This window comes from Clytia hemisphaerica, unplaced genomic scaffold, assembly GCF_902728285.1.
Source record: "Clytia hemisphaerica strain Z4C2 unplaced genomic scaffold, Clytia hemisphaerica genome assembly, whole genome shotgun sequence".
Classification (NCBI taxonomy): domain Eukaryota; kingdom Metazoa; phylum Cnidaria; class Hydrozoa; order Leptothecata; family Clytiidae; genus Clytia; species Clytia hemisphaerica.
The window spans coordinates 897,801-920,470 of NW_027104389.1; the positions used below are offsets into that span (position 1 = coordinate 897,801).

At 34.6% G+C, this 22,670-nt stretch overlaps 1 long non-coding RNA gene across 1 annotated transcript; it reads right to left on the bottom strand.

Moving 5' to 3' along the window:
* Window positions 1–18,312: 18,312 nt before the first annotated feature.
* Window positions 18,313–20,389, bottom strand: LOC136819579 (uncharacterized). Its single transcript, XR_010848453.1, has 2 exons — window positions 20,234–20,389; window positions 18,313–18,523 (listed from the first exon to the last, which is right to left on the bottom strand). It is a non-coding gene; the product is annotated as an uncharacterized lncRNA (long non-coding RNA).
* Between the last annotated feature and the right edge of the window lie 2,281 nt (window positions 20,390–22,670).

Genomic DNA, 22,670 nt, shown 5'->3' on the forward strand with positions numbered 1-22,670 from the left:
TCTCCATCAAGCTGACCTCCTCACTGCCTGTTCTACCAGACATCGCACCTGTTCGAATGATATAATCTCCATCCAGCTGACCTCAACACTGCTCGTTCTACGAGATATCGCACCTGTCCGAATGATATAAAGACTTTTTCGTAAACAGTCAAATTTAAGAAAGAACATTGCACCCGTGGAAATGATATAAGGACTTAAGAGAGAATTGTTGGTAGCCGGCGACAATGAGCACCTTGGCCCGTGTGATACCCCCGCCTTGAGCGGCTAATACGGAGAAACGTCTCTGGGGGACCGGTAGCCCTAAATGTAAATAATATATTTCTTGTATGTATTTTTTAAATAGAAACCGAAAAGTCCTCATGAGTTTGCAATCTAAAGGTTTTTTTAAGATTTGCATCATTATAACTCGGCTCTCTTGGAAATGAAGAGCCCCTTGTCTTCTTGTTACACCTCCTCGTATGATATTATAAGTCTAAGCTCATTCAGAATAAGTTTATAAACATCTCCTTTACCCCGAATTGAAAGGGCCAGAAAAGTCTGAAGTTACGATCGTAAAAACAAATCTAGTTTCCTTTTGTAAGTTTCGATTTTAAATGGATTATACAGTGTTATATACACCCGACTCGTCTGAAACTGATGTCAGCAAAATTTTAATAAAAGAGTCCTTTCAAATTTGTAAATAAAAGGAAGAAAAAAATCTTGCTCCACATTTTTCTTTATTCATTACAAAAGATTCTATTCATTTCAATCTGCTGAATCAACATACATTATGACTATGTAAAAGGTCAATGGCTTTAAATACCAAGAGAGTGCAATGATAATACGCCTAAGAAAGCAGGGAATCTGGGTTCAACTCCTGACATTTGTAATGTAATCTATTTAAAGATCCCTGGACGAATGTAATATAGAAAACATATTTTTGCTGAATTGAAATATTTTAAGCATTCATAATTTTTTCGTACTCGTCAATTCATAGTAACAAGTTATTTGAAATAGCATGAAAAACTAAAATATAAAAGAAATCATGAATGAATTTGATGTGGAGCAATCTTTCAAAGCTCAACTCGAAATAAAAAGTTGCAGTCTTTCATTTCGAATGGCGAAATTCAAGCGAGTGAGAGTGATACATTCAACCAGCGTAAAATTGACAATGTTGTATAGCAATTTGATAAAAATCACATCACAAGCAGTTATCCCTTATAACATACTGTAACTGGTTATGCAAAACACATCTCAACGTTAGCAATATAATTGTTCACTCATCCTCAAAATATGATTGTGTAAGTACTTACAAGGCAATGTAAGAACATGCACGTCCAATATTCATAGAACCAACCACGCTCTTGCAAGTTTTCAATAAGATCTTGTCGGAAAAACTGTAAGATTTTTACATTTTCTTACAATTTTTTTTTGCCAAAAAGTTCAAATTAGTTTCGGGAAGAACCTAATATTTCAAAGATTCCAAAGATGAGTCCAAGATTTTAGTAAGATTTATGGTTTTTTGTAAAAATATATGAAAAATACAATGAATCTTTAGCATAATCATTTTCGCTATCTTTATAATTTTTCCAATGCCATCATTTCCATCATTTTCAGGTCCTTCCTTTGCAGCACCTCTGTTTGCAAGTCTTTTCCGCTCCTTTGCCCGCATATCTCTCCCGGCCTGATCGATAATTTCTCGGCACTGTCGCCAAGTTCGTTCAAAATCTTTATAGTGATGTCTTAAAAGCCCTGAACAAAAAATTGAAATGAATGTTAATTTAAAACACAGAAGCAAAGTCTCGAGAAAAGAGAATTTTTTGAACTGGCTTTCTGGAACAAATATAAGACATTTTTGATTCTTTCAAAATCCAAATTCTTTTCAGCAAAAGAGACAAGATTAAATCCGATTTCAAGTTTGACAAATAATTTATGTTTTTCTCTTTGTGTTCATTTCGAATGATTATGATAGGTTAAGTTTCATTAGGAACCTTTAACTCAGTGTATCAATAAAGATGAGGAAAGCCTCTTATGTGGTAAGTAAAGGACTTACTTGTAAGAAGCGCTAATCTTTCCCCGCCCATCTCCGTTGCTTGACAATTTGATTTGGCAGGCTCGATGATTCCCTTTATTCGTTCTTCTGCTGTCCATAAAATTTTAGCTATTTTAATCACGTATTTCGTCGCTTTCCTTGTCTTCGGCACGTAAAGTGTCAGCAAAAAACAGAACTGCAACTACAAAGCAGATGAAATAATTTTTCGAAAAATATGTGCCTTTCAAGAAAAGATAGCAAAAACCAATAAGAAAACTTAAAGCGTACTTTTATGATGTTCTACCCAAAATTACATCACGCACTTATTCAAAATGATGTAAAGCTAGTGTCTAAGCTACTTTACATTAAAAATCGTTCGTTATACGCCAAGGAGTTATGTAAAGAAAATTACGAGTTGTTTTCATTTGATGCGGATGAAGCAGAACTTGACGTTTGTTGTTCCGTTGTGGACACCTGAAATAGCCAAAAGAATGTTCAATTTCCCTCCACATCGTGTCCTAGTGGGTTTATTCCCCCTTGAGATTTTGAAGCCTCGAAGTCCCCAATTTCATGCATTTTTGACTTAAAATTGACATTTTTGTCAACAAAATTTCCGTGAAAAAGGTATGTTTTTACTCTGTTTTGCTAAAAAATGTAATGTGAAATGTTAAAATATGCTATATTTCACTGACTTAAAGCCTGAAAATCTTTTCCTCCATCTACAGACTTTCTTGTATGCATTTGATTTTTTGCCCCTTGATTTTTAGAAAGGTTTTGCCCCCCCCCCCGGGGGGGGGGGTACTAGGGTTGGTGAATGAGGGGTATGTGCGGACGGGACCTCCGAAAACCGACCCTTAAGGGCTACATACACTACACAATATATTGTCAGGCAATATATTGATGATATATTGCTGAATGTCGACAATATATTGAAAAGGTGTCCGCAATATATTGTCAGCTCGATTTGCAATATTCCAACAATAAAGGGGGATTGTTTACAGAAAGAAAATTCCTTTTTATAATAGAGTACCAGTTGTTTACTTCGTACATTACGGTCCGCAAACCATATTGTCGAATATTGTTCGTCAATATATTGTGTAGTCTAAGTAGCCCTTTAAGAGAGACCAAATTTTAGTGAAAAAGTGACCCTCAGAGAGACTTTTTCGAAAAATTTTCTCTGATTTTCAAAAATTTCCTACCCTTAGTGAGACTTTTTTGTATTTTTTTCTCTCAAAATCAAATTTTTTTTCTAAAAATCGTGATTTTCCCCACCCTTAGAGAGACTGCTTTAAAATTTCCTGATTTTTGTAACACTTAGAGAGACTTTGAAAGGTGAAAAACTCGACCCTTACCGTCCGCACATACCCAGCACCTATTTTTGCCTAAGTACCCCCCCCCCCCCCCCCCCCCCTTTGGCATATTTGTCAAACCCCCCTTTTAGAAGGATATTATGGATAAGGATACTATGCTGCTGGTCTGAACTCCTGCACTTTCTCCTTCAAAATTAATTCCTCTTGTATAAACAAAGGCAGTAAGTGATTTTCATAGATTTATTTTCTTTCTAGATATAAAGGGAAAATATACAGAAGACTAATTACTCTGTAGTTGCCTACCAGGCAAGTAGCGCATTTGTCTTTTTTGTTTCTGCCAAAACTTCCCCAAGGACTTTAGCCTAAAAATTGAAAAAAATTATAAGCATGGAAAACACAATTGAGATGGGTTGACATGTAAATTTCAGGGCGATTCTCTAACTGCAAAAGTTCTGCCACTTTGTATGCACCAGTATGTCAAAATTCTCATGGTGTGAATGTAATAAACCTTGCTAAATAATTTCAGAGGGGGTCCGTTGTTTAAAAACCCTGGGCTTGATGTTCGGAAATCGACTCCAGCAGACGCTGAAGCCTCTGGTAGAGTGGGTGGAGAGAGTAGTGGTGGTTGCTGAACCATTTGTCTGCAAGCTTTTGGCTGTCTGTTTTGTGGTTCATCTATGAAAAATGACAGATTAATGTTATCTTTTTTAAATAGCTCGTTTAAAAGTGAGAAAGTGTTAATACATTGCTGATTATTGATCAAAGCACAATTTGATGTGGATTTGTGGTACCCCTTTTGTTTGTTTGCCCCTTATTATTAGATTTTTGACTAATCTTACTATGCTAAAATGAGTTTATGAAAAATGCGTGTAACGCAAGATGGTATCTGAGCTATTGTTCTCAAATTTTGCCAGGGGGTTGATTCGAGTATGAAAGAGGGGTTTTGTGCAGTTTTAAGACAAAAAATCTTATTGTCTTTCCAAAAAGCAGTTGATGATACGTCGTGGTTTTAAATTTATGTTCAAAATTTCATTTTCGTCTATGATTGAGCGCGAAAATAAGCACTACCTTCCGATAAAACCCTTGTTCAAAAAAGGATTTTACATTCGAATCGAAGAAGCGACTTTCATTTTTTTATTTTGCAATAATTGGGGGGAGTCCGCTAAGGGGGATGGGGTCTTCTCAAAAGCGTATGTTTGCGTACATGGGGAGGGGAGGGGTCAAAGGAAATGTACGTCCGCAGAGAAAATTTTTTCATTGTCCTTTTTTGCTTCTTATATGCATCAAGGAAAAGTAAAAGTTTCTTAATAAACATTGAGTTTCATGTGTATGAAAAAATAAAGGTCCGAGCTAAACGATTTGAATTCAAAATTCGGGGGGGGGGGCAAATAAAAAAGTACGTACTTACCAGGAGGTAAAGCCATTTGCGTACGCTTGCGTACAGGGGGAGGCAGTACTCGATTTTCGACATTTTAGTGCGTACGTACTAATGTGGACGACCCCATGGCTAAAAAGGTACCTTTTCAGTGCATTTTCTCCTAACTCACCCAACTCTTATAGTGCACTATATTTCTCAGCTATAAATCTGCGTGAAAAAAGAAGCTTCGAAGATTTTCTGAAAAACTGAGAATAATATTCTTGTCAGCTGTAATTATCAGACAATAGAAATTTTTTTCTAACAAACCAGAAGTAAAAACTTTCCTTTTTGAATATGTCCCCGCTATAAGGGGAAATATTACTTAAAAAGGAATTTCTCCGATCCTTGGCTACTTACGCCCTTTTTGCGCCCTTAATAACGCCCGCGCCTCTCCCGATCGATTTGTGCAGCGAGGCATTTGTGCAGCGAGGCGGAACTCATGTCTATAGTGTAAAACCTTTAGTCAGGATTAATCAATGTGCGATTTTTATTGAGGAAATTTAACTCACCATATGTGGTGCATGTTCTGGACTGTTTTGGTTGTCAACTCTCGATTGAATTGGAAACTTTCTCTCTGGTTATTTTTCAGACAGTCAGACAGCTTTAAAAGTGACTTTCAGGGATCTTTTTCCAAAGGATTTTTGAAGTTTTTGGATGCAATATTCTTTATTTTTTTGTTCTCCTAAAAGTGCCATACAGTGTGCTGGTGATTAAGGAAGCATTGATCACCAACAGTGTGAGTAAACAACAGTGCTTGATCACTAAAGAGGTACACGGTAAAAATATAAACCTTGTCTGCTTGAGCAGATTGATTTACATTCTCGACGAAGAGGTCGATAAAACAAACCTTGTCTGCTTGTTGAGCAGATTGATTATCTACACTCTCGACAAAGAAGTCGATAGAAAAACTATTGTCCGATATTTCGTACACGGCAAAAATATAAACCTTGTCTGCTTGAGCAGATTGATTTACATTCTCGACAAAGAAGTCGATAGAAAAACTATTGTCCGATATTTCAGGTTGACATATATTTTTGACAAAGAGGGTGATAGAATAAAGCATCTCCTCTTTTGTGGATTAGATTGGTGTCAAGAGATTCACATATCAACAAACTTCCACATAAATATAAACATGAAGGTAATCCAAGGTAATTTCAACCAAGCACACGAAATGTTTGGACATAGCGCTGGTAAGCAGTGTGCTGCTATGTCACTTTTTTCAATATGTTGGAAAAAGATTAGACATACCAATTTTTGGAAAGACTATGATTTAGACTATATTTTTTGCATTAAGGTGACAAGGTTTTCAAAGACACTGGCAAAAGTCGTTCTCTTTATATTAACGAGCTACCCTTGAAAATTTTTGTTGAAGATAATGTTTTTGATATCAAGGTTATTCAGCTAGTTGATGGTTATGTAGAGACTCTTTATGATGGCAGTCAAGTTTATTTGGACACTTTTCTCAACGAAAACTTATTTTTTAGTGAAACTGTCACTGGCGTAATTCTTTTTATTGAAGGTTATTGTGTATCCATTTTAAAAGATAGAACTAGGCAAAAAATTTATTTGTTTAATTCTCACAGTCGTGACGGCGAAGGAAAAAGATAGTTGATAGTGATACTGGCAAATCAATGTTGATGGAACTATCAACATCAAAAGAAATTTCAGACTATATTTTTGCTACTTATGATGGATTCCATGCTCATCAATTTGCTTATATTGAGGCAAATATGAGTGTAGGAAATAAAACTAATTTAGGAAATCTTAAACTGCTACAATCAGACCTTTAAATAATAAATAATTCGAAAGTTACTGAAGTCGAGCCCAGTGCGGTGCACAAGCCTGGACGGCAACCCTTGCAGTGCAATCTCACAGAAACACACCCTTACAGTGTATTTTGGAATGCTGAAAAACCCCAACTTTAACGCGGCACATGACGTATGACATAGACCAGATCATACAAGGAATTATTATAGACACTGAAAAAACAACTAGCTGATTTTTTCCAATTTCTCATGTACAAGCCTTGTCCGCAGAAATGACATTACATATTAGAAAATGAAATATTGGAAAGATATTCCCAATTCAAAATTTCGTGTCATTATAAGCATTTTGTTTGATTTTACTCCTCTGATGATTTTGTTCTCACACCTGATTTCATAAATGTATTCGTTTGGTATTCTAGCATTTATTTTCAAACTTTTGGCCAGCAAAAGTACGAATAGAAAAAGTTAGAGAACTTTTTAGAAATAAGAGTATTAATCATTTTTCAAAATCACAATCCTTCGAGCCGCCATGACAGTTGTCCTTTGCGGACAAAGCCTGTACATCTATTGTTTCCTGAGACAATGGAAATACAATAATCGCTCTCCACCGTTTTATTTGATGTTTATCCAGAGTCTCTATAATAAATCCATGATTCATACAAGTGCCCCCCGGGAATTCATGACGTAATGTTTTCTATGGAAATACCCCGGTTTTTATCAGTAGTGGAAAATTTAAGCTAAACAAAAGTTGTATAAAACTTGCCTTTTCTGGCAAAAACAGCGGTCTTTCCGTAGGAAACATTACATCAGGAATATCATGAACAAGAAAATATATATAGCAATAGTTTTGCTACTTTTTACCAAGCTGATTTTTCAAGAAAGGGCAGAAAATAGTGGAGGCATTTTAAAATCTAATTGATTATACCACAATCGTCGAGTATCTTGTAAGACTATTCTTATGCGAGGAGAAGTTCAGCAATCGTGGGCAGAAATTCAAGGGTGACTTTGATAGACTTTGAATAGTTTTGAAAATTTGGAAAATTTGATATTTTAAAAAGAAAAAGAAAAAGAGAATGGGTGTTCACGTTTCAAAGCGCCCTTGAAAATATTTAAAACATAAAATTAGAAAAAGAAAAAAAAATACGGCTTTCACTTTATGGCCAAAAATTGACAATTTGAAAGATCAATTCAGAAAAGGGGTGAAAAAGAATTGCCGTTCGCTTTAAATTCGCTAGCGAAAAAGTCAAAAATGGGAGAGTTCCGATATATATATTTTTAATGTCTGGTGATTGAATTTCATTGTTTTCGAGCAATAAAATTCAGCAGGGATGGAAGAAATAGCACAATACTTTGCAGTGAGGATTTGCTTATTTTTCTGATTATTTTCAGTTGGGGAGAAATTAGAGTATAATTTTCCACTGTGAGCAATATTTCTCTCTCTCCCAAACAGTTAAGCAGAAAAGAATTAAAGCAAGATTTTCAGGCTTTTTTTCTTTCGTCTCAAGTCGCCTAAGGTTGATTTGTAATTTTTTATAATGAGTTAATTAATTAATTAATGAGAGCAAATACTATTTACAATTATATTTACAATTAATTCTATACAATAAAATATTCTTATCTAAATATAATGTATAAGATATTTGTCGCATATATACAAAAAAACGTTCATCGGCTTGAAATGAAGAGCAATTTCGAATTGAAACCATCAAATATTTACCACCCATGAGTCTCTTCCGAAAAACACCGTAAAACTTTGACAGTACATACACGTTTTTTTTTATTAGAACACCTAAAATTTGGCTGAGCCTGGATGTGCTTATTTTTTTGGAGTTTTAAGCCTAAAATGTTCTTAAATGCGTTCTTAATTTTTCAGATATCTAAATCGATAATATCATGCAAAACAGAGCACTTAAAATTGGTAAAATTGGGTAACATTCGACTCTCGATTTTAGAAAATCCATGCCTAAGTCGTTAAAACTGCTTGAAAAGAGGAAAAAATTGTAGTTTCTTGTCATTTTTTTCCAAACTGAGGCTGGGCATGTTCTTACGATGTTCTTAATTTTTCAACGAATTTCAGCCTCAATGTTCTTATAAACTAGGTTCTAATAAAAAAAACGTGTATTTAGATAATTTAACTTTGATTGTTTCACACGTGGAGGTGGCAAACGTAAGCTACACTGTCTGCACCTCAAAATGTCGGTAAATTTTCATACTGAATAAGTTTTAGTGAACGTCAAACTAAAAACCTACATTTTGGGGTTCACCTACATTTTGGGGTGCAGACAGTGTATACAAAAAAATCCTGGGAGCAAAGGTTAGAAAAATTCATGTTTTCACCAAGGTCACGGTTGACAGGGTTTTCCACTAAAAATAGTATCTAAAATTTTCAAAATTTCCCTGACTGACTGAACAAAATTTCACCGAGTTAGCGAAACGAGTTGGATATTTACAAGGGAAATGATCCAATCGAAATCAATAGTGACATGAGTTTTAGCACTGTACTCTTTTTCATATCAAACCAAGGTAATCCATAAGATGAACGGTAAGGGCGTAAGAGTAGACACGCCACCGAAACTAGTGACGGTTGACGTAATAATAGTCAGGTTAGTGAAGTGGTGAAAATACATTTAAAAACAAGCCAAAATGAAGGTAGTAATGTTTGAACGCAAACAGAACTGTAGAGACAGAATGAATAAATGACGTTATCGTAGAAACGGCGTCAAAAACGACGGGTGTAACTTCTCATGCGTGCGTTGGGAATCTAAAAATAAAAAAATTGAAAATTTTGGAGGTTAATTTGCAAAACAAAACTTGCTGATTCGAATGCTGATGTGGAGGAAAAGTTTAAAAAACACCGAGTACAAAAAAAATGCATTTATTCGACTAATTAAAGAAACTTAATTTTGAAAGTCGTTCAACTCTTTACAACCGAGACTTGCGTGGATTCGTCTCAGTCACATGAAAGGTTAAACTGTACATCATACTGAATTTCCCTTTTCAATCCACCAAGAAGAGTTTAGTACAGGCTAACCAAGCCCTCCTTTATAAGTTTTTTGAATGGATTCATTTGTTAAAAATATTCCGGTTTGCAGAAAAATATAGGCTTTAGGCAATTTCACTAAATATACTTACGCGGAAATAATTTGGAACCGATGACGTCATTGGAAACGATGAAACAAACAATGGAAACAATCAATCAATCTGAAAAATAAATAATTGAATGAAAAACATTTGAAACACATGAACAGTATCTTAAGAGACGTACGATAAAATAAAAAAAACGACAATTTCTTTCTTCACCAAAAAATAAATTCATAACAACCTGAGAAAACATTTCACAAACCATCTATTTGCTAATTGTCTCCAAAATATTTCTGCTCCAATGCGATGAAAAATCTCAATCAAAATATTGAAATCAATTCATTCGTTTCATTCATTCGAACTCCGAAAAGGAAAAATTTATCCGACTGAAAAATTCTAAGACTTTTTAAAGAAACTTTAATAAAAGTTTCAATACTTCTCGCAATAATAGAAAAAAAATAATTCATTGTTTAAAAATATTCCCACCCTAAAAAAACGTGAAAAAGTTGATATTTTTCTTACCAAGACGAACGAAACGATCGAATGATTTCTTTGGTAACACCACCACAATAAGGATGTTCACCAGGGCGTTGACCATCATCATTTTTCAATTCATGATCCGCTCCATGGGCCAACAACCATCTGATGACGTCATGATTGTTGTACTCTGCTGCTTTATGCAACGGTGTTCTGTTCGCATCGTCTCTTCCATCGATCAACGTTTCGATTGTTTGTTGATCGAACATTTCCAAATGACGAACTGTTCCATCATAACCAACATAATGAAGAATGTTCCAACCACCATTGCTCACGGGTGAAAAATCGTGAGGATAATTCATCAAGTGAACGAAAACGTCGAAACGATCTAACCAAACAGCCTGCATGAGAAGTGTCGAACCACCAAAACCACGCATCGAGTTGACGATGTTCGGTTTTTGTTGGAAAATTTCTTCGAATTTCGCAAATTTGTTTTCGTCCAAAATTTTCCAAACATCTGAAGAAAAAAAGAAGAAGAAATTCAAACTTTAAAAAAAAAAAATCAACAAAAAATGAATCTCGATATCTCAGGAACCAAAAATACTTTGAAGCTGAAATTTTGTAAACAGAACGAGAAAAATATTTCCAAATTGATGGCGAAAAAATTTTGAAAACTTTTTGCTAAGCAAGAAATCATTTTTATTTGTGACGGTAAAAAAGTTGAAGTTAGAAAAAAATGGAGATCTTGATCTCAAGAACTAAAAAAGATTCAAAGTTGAAAAATTGAAAACGGAATTGGAAATTTATTTCCAAATTGATGGAGAAAAAAAAATTATAACTTTGTTAATAACTTTCGATCAGTAAAGAAAATTTTTATTAATTCCGTCACTATTCTTTCGGACTTAAAAAGTTAAAAGGAAAATAAAACGAGAAAGATACTCAAGAATTTTTATTCTGAAATGTAAATTAATCGTTTGCTGATGGTAACAAAATTACGTTTGAAATTTGACTTTAAAATTCTCATTTTCTAAATTTTAAATTTTAAATCTCAAAATTTTGAAAAAAATGAGCTTTTTTTGAAAATTTCAATTTCGTTCGCTTGAAAAATTGAATGGATTGTTTGATACACGTATTCTTTAGTCTGTAAAAAGAGGGCCCAATACCCCGATGGTTTTTTCCAAGAGGGGAATTCAAAAGAATTATTTAAACTTGGGTAAAAGGTAAACCTTAAAAGATGAACATCTTAGTCGATCAAATGTTCTGTTTCTACCGAATAAAAGACTTTGAAAAATCTTTTCTCAGAGCAAACTAATATTTAGTTAGTTCTACAGAACTTTTTCAGACAAAATTCCTTCTACTGTTTTATAAATTATTTTACCTGATGAAATATTATTCAACATTCCAAAAATAATATTAACTTTCTATATGTGCACAATCAACCACTCAACAAACCGCGCCGAATTAAATAAGAAATGAATGAAAAAACGCACCAGAGATTTTTCTTTATATGATAAAGAAATTCCCTTGAGAATGAAATTGACAACACTCCTGTTGATTTCATTTTTCTAGAGATCTCGCAATATCGTAAAAGATTTTCTTCCTTTTGAATTATGTACTTTAAAATATAAAAGACATAATGACTCAAGCTGACCATCCACTGGGTTTGAAAATAGTGAGACTTTTTTGGTGGTTTTTTATTTTTTTGGCTTAAAGTCAAAAACTTCTCTGGAACATCATCTGAAAATTTCAATTCATAAAAGTAAAGAATAAGTAGAAAATTTTAGGTTTTAAAATACCTACCTTTAAGGTAGTGCTTCGCCCATGGACGCCCGGGTGCATGTCACTAGTCCGACTTTTTAATGGTTTTTGGTGGCATTTTCATATAATTTTTAAAAACAAAAGGGAGAAAATTCAAGCGATATGATGGGTGGGAAACAGGGCGTCCGGGTTCTGTATGGATTGACACTTTCGTTATGTATGGATCTTACTGAGAAAATTTTAACCGCATCGGCTCGTGCTTCTTAACTTTAAACAGCTCTAGTAACATTGAGCACTTTTTATGAAGACTCATTTCACCAATTTATAGTCTGATTATGATTCCCTTGCTCTCTTCATGACTAAGTTCCTCTGGGCTAATATCTGCTATCGGCGGGGCATTCATAGCGTCAGCTAATTGCTAGTTTCTTTAAAGTTGGCTAGTTTTTACCCTGCCATTTTCTAGTTCAGAAGCTGGAGCTCAAATACTCAACTGTTTTTTGCCTTTAGTGGCCTCTTGATTGTCCATGGGGTCAACTGATGCTTGTCTGAAGGTTAGACCTGCTGTCCGGGGGGTTAGACCTGCTGTTTGTGGGTCAAAAGTCACAGGGTAAATTTCCAAAAAATGTTATATCCTCAAACCCCCTCCCCCCACAATATTCTGCAATATTCAAATTTTGTTCTGGAAAAGCCCAATGATTTTGATGGTGGTGCGCCATCATTCATATCAGAAAGACAGTATACAACAGATTTTTCTGACTAATGTAGCTATTTTCTCAATTTTAGAAAAATTCTACTGTTTATAGAAAGAAGTTGATATAAACTTTGCGCAAGTGAAAGAAGTCTTATCACAAGTGACTTGTTATCAAAGCACAAAATGAAGTTTCTGGCATCAAAGAATGAAAAGTTCATTTTTTCTTCTTCAATTTCAAAAAATTTCAAAATTTTTTTTCTCCAGTTCTCTGATTTATTCTGAATATAAAGATCTTTTTTACGCTTATAAAAAGGAATTCTTTAGTCGCATTTTTTGCTGCTGGAGTCACGCGCGTCTTCGTCGTTGATGTTCTAATATTATGCGAAATTTTCGACTTTAAGTCGTCTTGTTGTTATTTTTATTTGGATGCGTGGTCAAACACCCAAGGGAGATAATTAGATATTCTATTGTTATTTGCTTCGAAGAAGAAAAGTCAGGGAGATTTGCAAAGCAGCGTATGCGCCTTGCTGATCGCCCGCGCGGTCCACCTAAATATTTAGGCGAACACTTCAAGTCGGCTCGCATAATTTCTTATACGGGCGCCACCATTCAGATCTCTGATTCGCTTGGACCAACCAATCAGAATATCCGCATAATCATCCTCAGATGAGAATGCAGACGATAGGTAAACCAGACCGTAAACATAAGAAATATCAAAATCAAAAAAAAGTTTACGGGCTGGATATCCAGGCTATGAACAAAATAGCACTCCATAATTTGTCGTTCTTTTAAACCACATGAATTCCCGTAATAAACAATGAGGAATGAATGAATGAAGTAGGGGTGGTTCAGTCAATTTTCGGTCAGGGTTGTGGCCAGCCAAAAGTGACTTTTTCGATTCTTCCTTTTTGACCTTTTGATTATTTCAATCTTATCAGTAGGGTTAGGGTTGGAGCTTGAAACATTGTGTCATTATTTAGATGATCAGCAATGGATGAGCACCAACTTAAAAGGAAAATGGTTGAATCTGTAATGTGTAGAAGGGGCTTTCTTTTTTTCTATGAGTGAAGAAAGGCCCTTGAACAATTTTTAATGTACCACATTATAATAGGCGACATCATTTATAATGTATCATCATTTATAACGTATTATAATTATTAAAAACTAACATATATACATTATTTTCCGTGGCGAGTTAGGACTGGGAGAAGTTGGAAAAATCAGGAAAAAAGAAACTGTGCTTTTAATGTACTTTTTTTCTAGCTCTTCTCCTCCAAACAAACGAATACATAAACAAATGAAATATATAGTACTGATAATTTAGATTCAGGACCCTCTCGGCGCTCCAGAAACAGAGCAAATTTCTCTTGCAAAATTTCTGAAAATATTTTTTTTATTAGCCTCCGTCTCGGAAGAGGACTGGGCCCGAATTTGCGGACGTTTTCACAGTTTCACTTTCGTTTTCGGCTCTACGACAGCGTTTTCAAGCAGAAAGCAGAGGAAATCTGTGAAATTATGGCAGGGAATGCTAACCTATTTTTCCAGTGTTTCTCAAGATTGGAGCAAGATTATTGTTCTAGAAAGTTCATAAAGGCCTAATAGTTTCAGATTAGTATGATTTCATCAGAAAAAACATTTACACCAAAGCTCCTTATTGATATGTGAAGGCTACCAAAAATAGCAATGTCCATCAGAACAACTTTAACATAAGGGACAAGGACAGTCAAGAAGTCTACTTTGTTGAAAATTTGCACAAAATACTTAGAGAAAATGGTACTATGGAAGCCCATTCTATACTCCTAAATGATAGTTGAAAGATCAGCAGTTGAGAGGGTTGATTAAAATAGAACTCAAAGCACACAATAAAGTATACATATATATTTGTCCAGAAAGAACTGGCATGTTGTTTGCTTTGTTTTGGTGTTTAAAAATATGTAGGTACTTATCAGTCCTAAAAAAATACAAATTCGAATATAATGAGGGCAACGAGTCTGGTTAAATGTTACTATATTTACAAGAAAGGATTACTGAAAAAATACTACTGTATGTATACTGATGAACTAAACTCAAAAACTAAAACTTTACCATAAATTTACATTACGACAATTTAAAAATCTATCTTTAATAGCAACAGAGAAAAAAACATGGCTCAAAGTTTTAAAAACAGAGCTAGTCAGAGCTTCAATTCAGTAGGTATAGAGCTTTCAAAATTTGAAAACAGACACTGCATTGGTTACTACAAGACATACTATCCACACGGTTTTTTCGATTCATGAAAAAAATAAAGTATTTATCAAAAAAAGGTTCTCTTTTTTTTTGGTAATCAATTCCAACAAACAACAATCAATATAACAGTTTTTTGAAAACCATCCCACAGTGTAAACATTATCAACCAACTAAACCCACACCGCCAAAATTGTAAAAATAAGTCAATATAATTTCTATCAACAATTTCTCGTAAAATGTTTTTTTCCAACATTCTGATACCAATCATAGCTGGAGGTATCATGTGTAGAGTGACTGTGTGGCATTTCATTGCTTTTTATGATCAGGATACCAAACATCAACCAAACAAAACTGACGCCAAGCCAAATCTGTCGATTAAAAATTTCCATGAAAATTATAACTGAAACTTATCTCGTAAAGTGCTTTTTTCAACATTCTGGAGGTGTTCAAAGTTAGAGGTATTATATGTAGAGCCAAGCAATACATGAACAGTCATTTGCTATCCCATTTACCATGAGATATATGAGTCAACAAATCAAACAAAAACCAACAAATCATGTCTCTTCACTTTCATGTCACATCGTGTTTATATGGGGTATCAGAAAGCCAATCCACAAGAAGAGCCATCTTCCTTTATTATGGAGTGTTCCAAAACTATTGGTAGGTTGTTTGGAAGTAAAGATACCCACACAGTTTGCTTTATTTTGAAGATTTAACTTGAAAACAAACTGCATCTTTCCAGCAGAAACTCATGTTTCAACCTGCTACATAACATTGGTCAGTCGGGTCTGCTACTAACATGTAATAGTTTTATTATAGCCGAGCTTGAGAATCCGTAGGCAGAACTTGTAACATGTATTATGTGTATAATTATGTCAGTCGACTTGATTCATGATACATTACTTACATCTCACTGGATGCATTTTCGCTGTGAAATTATCCGCAAAATTTTCTGACCGCGTTCTGAGACGGAGGCTAATTCTATTAATGTTGCTTTTATTAGTGCTTTTAAAATTTTTATCATTAAAATTTTTTTTTAGTATATCCAGGAAAATGTACTTATGTACCCTTTGGATTAATTATAGAAATAGAAAAATAGAAATAAAAAACGCCAGCGCTTCCCAAACGCCCCCTGCCTGCCTGCATGTATGTATCTCAGTTCGACAAATTGCATAGATCCGCAACGTTGTGGATTTTTCACAGCGTTTCCCCAGGGTTGCGCTGCTATTTTACGCAACGCTTCCAATTGAAGCTTGTGATTTTAAAAATTATGAGCGCCTACAGTACCAATTTTCTTCTAAACACATACAAAATCAGGCAAAAACTTGCTTTCTTGAACAAAGTAGCGCTTTTTTGAATGAAGTAGCATTTCTTCCAAGAATGATTGTGAATAATCACTAGGTAGGAAATTAAAAGGGTTCTCAGGGTGCATGTCACTAGTCCGACACTTTCTACTCCGACAGTAAAATAGTTCGAATCTATATAATATATTTACAATTTAGAAGTCTTTTTTCCGACGTCACTTTTGTCCGAAAACGACAGATTTTAGAGTGTCGAATGTTGAATAAGGGTTTTTCACTGAGATAATATTAATGTTCATTTTGGCGGCATTTTGACATAATTAGAAACAAAAGACTAATCAAATTTGCGTAAAGATAATTTATAACAAAAAGAATGCACCACCTTTAAGGGTCCCTTTTTGCTTTCAGAATTATGCTACAATAGGGTTGTCAAACACAAACTTTAATTCCAGCTCGCCCCCGCCAAAAGAAGGGTCGTTAAAACAGCTAAATCCAATTTCTTGACTCTTGAAAGCCTAATCCTAATAAGCTTTCCAAAATTTAAGAAAGGTCCGGTTTAGGGGCCCAACCTCAAAGTCGGAACTTTGGATATTTATAAGCACGTGGTTGCTTATAAAAGATGTGCCTCCTCTTCGGCGATTCATATTTCGTTTTATATATTTTTTTTGACTCGTTGTCGGACAAAACTGTTGTCGGAATACTGACGCATTCGTCAAATCCAACGTCGGACATTTTTACTGTCGGACTAGAAAGTGTCGGACTACTGACGACCTCCCGATAAGAGTACTATCTTATTATCTTATTTAAGAATGTCAATTTCATTGTCTTTTTTCTCTGTAACTTTTCTTACAAAACGTTCGAATTTTCTTTCTCTTTTGTTAAGAACGTTTTATATACGTGACATTTACATAATTATTTGATCGAAAAACTATTTTCTTCACGCTCGCTGCTACAGAAGAGATATTTTCCGCCGGATATCTCGATAGCAAAATTCCTATATCTGAAAAAAGATATAACAGAGTACTATTTTGACTGTACCACTGACAGTAAGTGACTCAAGTTTTCGAATCAAGTTTTTCTCAAGTCCAATTTCAATTAAATAATTTATCAAGTCCTTACCAAATTATCCAAGACAATAACAATGGGAACCATATGAAATTTATAATCACCATGCATCATTTGCATGTTGCAAATCAAAGGACTACAATGCTGGACAAAAGGTTGTAGACAAATGAAATTTCAGTGAAAAATGATGAGAAATAGAGCAAAATGACTCTTCAATGTGTCTGAAAAGGGATAAAAGTTAAGAAAAACACTTTTGAAGTCGTTGCATTGCTTTTGAATTACTTTTGAGGGAGCCACAAGCAAAAAATCAGCGTTTTGATACTGGTGTAAGCCCTTGTGGTTAGACTGCAGTGGGTGACTTTGAAAGACTTTGGATGGGTTTGGAAAGCACCCAGAGCCTCTTGGGAACTTGTTTTTGATCGATATTGAAGTATTTTGCAAATATTGCAGAAGTCTACAAACCTTTTGTCCAGCATTGTATATTTATTAATTTTCTCTACAAATTTTGATTTCTTATCCCAAATGACTATATCTGGCTTGTTACACGGGAATCTGGTGGCTGTTAGGATCGGAACATTCCACCAGTATTTATTATCTGAGTTCGTTATAATCTTGATCCTTGCGTGAATCCCTGTTGGTGTTCTTTTTATTTTTTTTTAATTTCAATTTTCAAGGGCGTCGTCGCGAATTTTACCCAAAACGAAGCTGAAACTTTGACTGAAGTTTGGCACACTTGATCCTCGGGAAAATCCCTGGGGGTATTTTTTCATTTTATCAAAATCTCCATTTTTACGGGCGTGATCACGAGTTTTAGACCCAAAACGAGGCTGGCAGCCTCGAAACCTAAAAAATGGTCGGATTTTGCGCACTTGATTTTTTATTTTTTATCTTTTTTATTTCCATTGTTAAGGGCGTGGTCTTAAATTCAAAACGAAATTATAAGCTTTGATGAAAGCTGGAGACTTCAAAAATCAAAAATGTTCGGATTTGGTCGGAATTTTGCACATTTAATCGTTGGGCGGATCCCTGCAGGTGTTTTTTTCATGTTTTCAAAATTTTAACTTTTAAGAGTGTGATAACAATTTTTAGCCTCACTACTTCGGGGCAGGTGGGAGACTTCAAAGGTGGTCCGATTCGGTTGAAATTGGTTATTATTATCAATTTTACAAAGTTAAACCCAGTGTGGTTAGCACGTCCGACAGATTACAATTAAGGTTTCGGTACTTATTTAATTTTCAACATAAATTTAATTAACAAAATTGTACAGAAAGAAATAAAAGATAATGAAATGAAAACAAAATATATGTCTAAAGGAAAACCCAACGAAGTGAAGTGCACCATTCCATCCTTGGGATCTCGGTATTCCTTGTTCTTCAGTGACCAGGAATACATTGGTCCAAATATAGCTGGGCCGAAAATTCTAAACATTTTAGAAAAGAAAAATTAATTACCTGATTGGGTTAAATCTGTACTTTGACATGTGTATTTGTTTTGATTTTTTACTTTGTATACAGATTTTTTCAAATATACTAGATTTCAATAAGTGAGAGTTCTCAAATTCAGATTTTGACTTCTGGTTTACAGATCAAATTGTCAAAACTACCTTATTACATAAATATTACTAGTCATTTTATTATAGGCCGTGGCCAATGGATGGTTAAACGTTCAAAAATAAAGAAAAAAATCAAAATGTCTGTGACCATGAACATATAAACGACTGGACATCCATCTCCTTTGTTTTTTTTTGTAGAAAGGGCTGCTAGCTTCGTTGCCGCCTCGTTAAAAGCATAAAATGAAATAATAGATTTTGATGATATACCACTTGGGAATACCTTACTAACAACGTCAAAACTTCGACAAAAGTCTCTGTTGTTCTACTCTTCTCAAGTCTTTTATCTATATCATAACAAGGATAACAGAGGCAAAATCATCGTCAGCTTGTCAAAACTCCGACTAATATTTCTAAATTTTGACTTAAAAGTGTCTAATAATTTTAGAGAGTGTCACATTCTAATTTCGATATTCTTATTACATAGGCTCTCAACTTTGGTAAGCTATTTTTGTCAAGTCATAAAAAACATTATTGGAGTAACAAAAGGGATTCAAAAGTATACACGCAATTGAAATTCTGCATTTCAGAGTTGAAAAGGTTGATAAAATAAATTACAAACTTGTAAAAAAAATCGAATATAATTTTTTTGTACATTAGGAGTAATGTTTAAACTCTATCAATCTTTTTACCAAAATAATTCAAAGAAATAAAACTATGACGGAATATTGTCGGATTTTTCATACCAATTTTGAAATACAGGCGGCAACGAAGCTCGCTTCAAAGAGACAATAAAAGATAGATGTCAAGTCGTTTAAATGTTTATGCTGTGATGACAATTTATTTTGGTCAATTTGAGGGTGCTGAATCCGAATTTGGATGTCACCAAGCGTGAGAACCCTCAGTTTTTGCAAAAACTGATGAAAAACAGGGAATTTCCCCACAACTGTGCATAATTTATGCAAACTTAAACACCTTTTTTGACCACAAATATGCCCATAACTTTTGATCTAGAGAAGTTGGGACTTTGATGTAATACATTTTTTTGCTCAGCTTGAAAAGCTCTATCACGTGGTATAGGTCTTTTTTAAATTAAAAAAGGCCCCCAAAACTCATGAATTTTCAGGCCTTACAATTTTGCCTGAAAAAGCAAAAAATCGAAAATTACGCAAAAACCCTGTAAAAACTGCGGGTTTTCAAGCTTGGTAACATTCAAATTCCGAATCAGCACCCTCAAATTGACCAAAATCAATTCTAAAAGCTTGGTCACGGACATTTTGAAAAAAAGTGAAACGTTTTGGTGGCACTGGCCATGGCCTATTAGCACGAATTGAACAATTTCATGTCAATAAAAACTCCCTTAATTAAAACCAGCCGTGGTGTCTTTCAAAAATAAAATAAAATTCGTGTTAATTTTTTGCGTGTTGATTTTGAGGCCGTTGAATACTTGCCTAGTAATATTCGTGTAATAAGGTATATTATCATATAATCTGACCAGGAGACAGAATTTGAATTTGAGAACTATCAGTTATTACTTTCCAAACAGAACTGCTTTTTATAATAAAGAAGATCGGTGCATACCTTGCAAGTGACGCATTGCACATACCAATACCACTTAAAATACCCATTTCTGTTGGTTTAACAATGTTCAAAAGAGCAGAGCTGAAGGAGATGTAAAACAAGGAGAAGATGATGCCATTCATTATAAATATGTAGAGTATGACCATCACTAATTGCACCGTGCTATGAATAAAATAAAATATTAAAGGGATAATCAGATGGTTTGAGAAATTTGGCATGTGTGATCTTTTTTTTGTCCTGAGCAAAACATCAGAATATTTTTTGACTTTTAGAAAGGAAACAATAGAATTTCAACGCGAAAACCCATTTTCAGAAACAAATTGTGATATGTCGACTTGGGAAAATAGTATACCCATACATACTTGGAGGTTTTACTCAAGCCCAAATAAGCAAATATGCAACGTTTTAATTTATATTGTAAAATCAACAATTCGAGTTGAAACCTTTCCTTCTTACTAGACACAAACATACAAATCATGTCAAAAAAGCATTAATCTATTTGAACATCCTTCCCATTTTTAGTAAAGGAAGCATCTTTGGAGGTACTCGAAATCCCCCTTAAAATCTCAAGACTGACAAGTTTTAATATCTTGAAATCTTAAGCGGTGGCCTGTATGGTCACATGTCTCGTTTGTATTTTAAAGACAAGGATGAGCATTCGGTTAGAATGACGTATTGACCATGTGGATAAGACTTAAATTTGTTCCTAGAGTGTCTAGAGGCTTATTTGTCAAATAAAGGATACTGGTGACGTAAAAACGTACAGTTAAAGTGTTTATTACTTTGCAGACCGATTTGTAAGCTACATGTCGACCCCTAGATCTCAATAACTTCCAGATCTGTCGACTTTAAATTTTCGCCAGGTCGCGTGCAGAATGTAAAGGCTCATTTAGGTAAAATGGGCGATTTTTTGATGTACACTATATTGAAAGATGACTAAAATCGAGGTATGGGATCATATTATGGATTTATATTAAAAAATGAGGGTGTTCCTAAAAGGTAGGGTACCCCAATAAGTAGCCCAATTGGGGTACCCCAATAAGTAGCCCAATTGGGGTACCCTATCACGAACACTCTCTCATCGTTGAGACCAAAATTTCCACCAAAGACATTACTTGTATCAATTGGATAAAGATTCACAAAAGCTTAACACTTTCACTGCCTACTCCTTTTCAGACATAAAAATATTATCGAATTTGGCTTCGAATTGCTTAAGGTCGGCGCAAATGAATCCAACATTTCACATTCATTGTTGGACGAAATGTTGGACGAAATGTTGGACGAAATGTTGGACGAAAAGTCACGTGGAAAAATTCGAAAAGTTGCATGAAAAGTCATTTGCGCAAAAACGTCAAACATTTTCATCCAACATGATTACGCAAATGCATCCAACATTGAAACCAACATAAAAGTGACGTCAATCTCATTAAAAGATGTTGGGTGAAAAGTTTGACGGCGATCAAACTTCATTCAACATGATTTCCAACAATTTTCTTAAAAAGTTGCAATTTATGACTTGCGCAAACGAACCCAACAAATGTTGGATTCATTTGCGCCGGCCTTTATAAAATGTATACCAATCGAGCGAACATGCTAATTTTCTCGAAGAGGCTAAAGATAGCTTCTTGGAAGACTATTGAGCCACTCACTTATGACCCGAAAGGCGTGACACGTTATATTTTAAAAATAGTATTGAATAATCGTTAGTCTCTACTATATATAAATACATATTAAAATAAGCTTACGCGTTTTGGATGTGATGTATCAAAGGCAGTAGTGGTATGAAAATCATTTGACCAACACTTGACCATATTAAGCCCTGGAAATTAAAGAGCAAATAAGCACACCTGGCGCGTGCCACTTAATTATTTAATTATCCCCCTAAACTCGATCCAATCCTTTTTTTGACACATTTTTCTATTGTCTATAGATGCGAAAAAAGGACTGGGACGGTTTTAGTGGGATAAAGTGGACAAAAAAATGCCCGCGCGGCAATTGGCGGCTACGGTCGAAAAGGCGTATTTGAATCATATCGAATGGGTTTCATGTGTAAAACGAGTTACATGAATGTTCTGTCATGATATGAAACATTGTTTGATTTTGAAAGTAATTTGAAAAAAATATTACACCCCCTTCTCAAAGACCAACTGGGACCCCCTCCTACTGGAAAATTGGCCACAATATCGTCCACAGTAGAAATAATCAAATCAAACTAATCCTCACTGCAAAATGTTACTATTTTTCCCATCCACACTAAACCAAATTTTTGCTGTATAACACGTGGTTCCAGCGATTTTCGCATCAGTCAGGATGTAGACAAATCGAAAACTACGTCATGGAAAAAACACAGATACATAAACTCTCTATTAGCAAAGAATATATATCAAGGACGGATAAATGTTTTATTCTATTTCAGGCTAATTTATCCCTTTGTGAA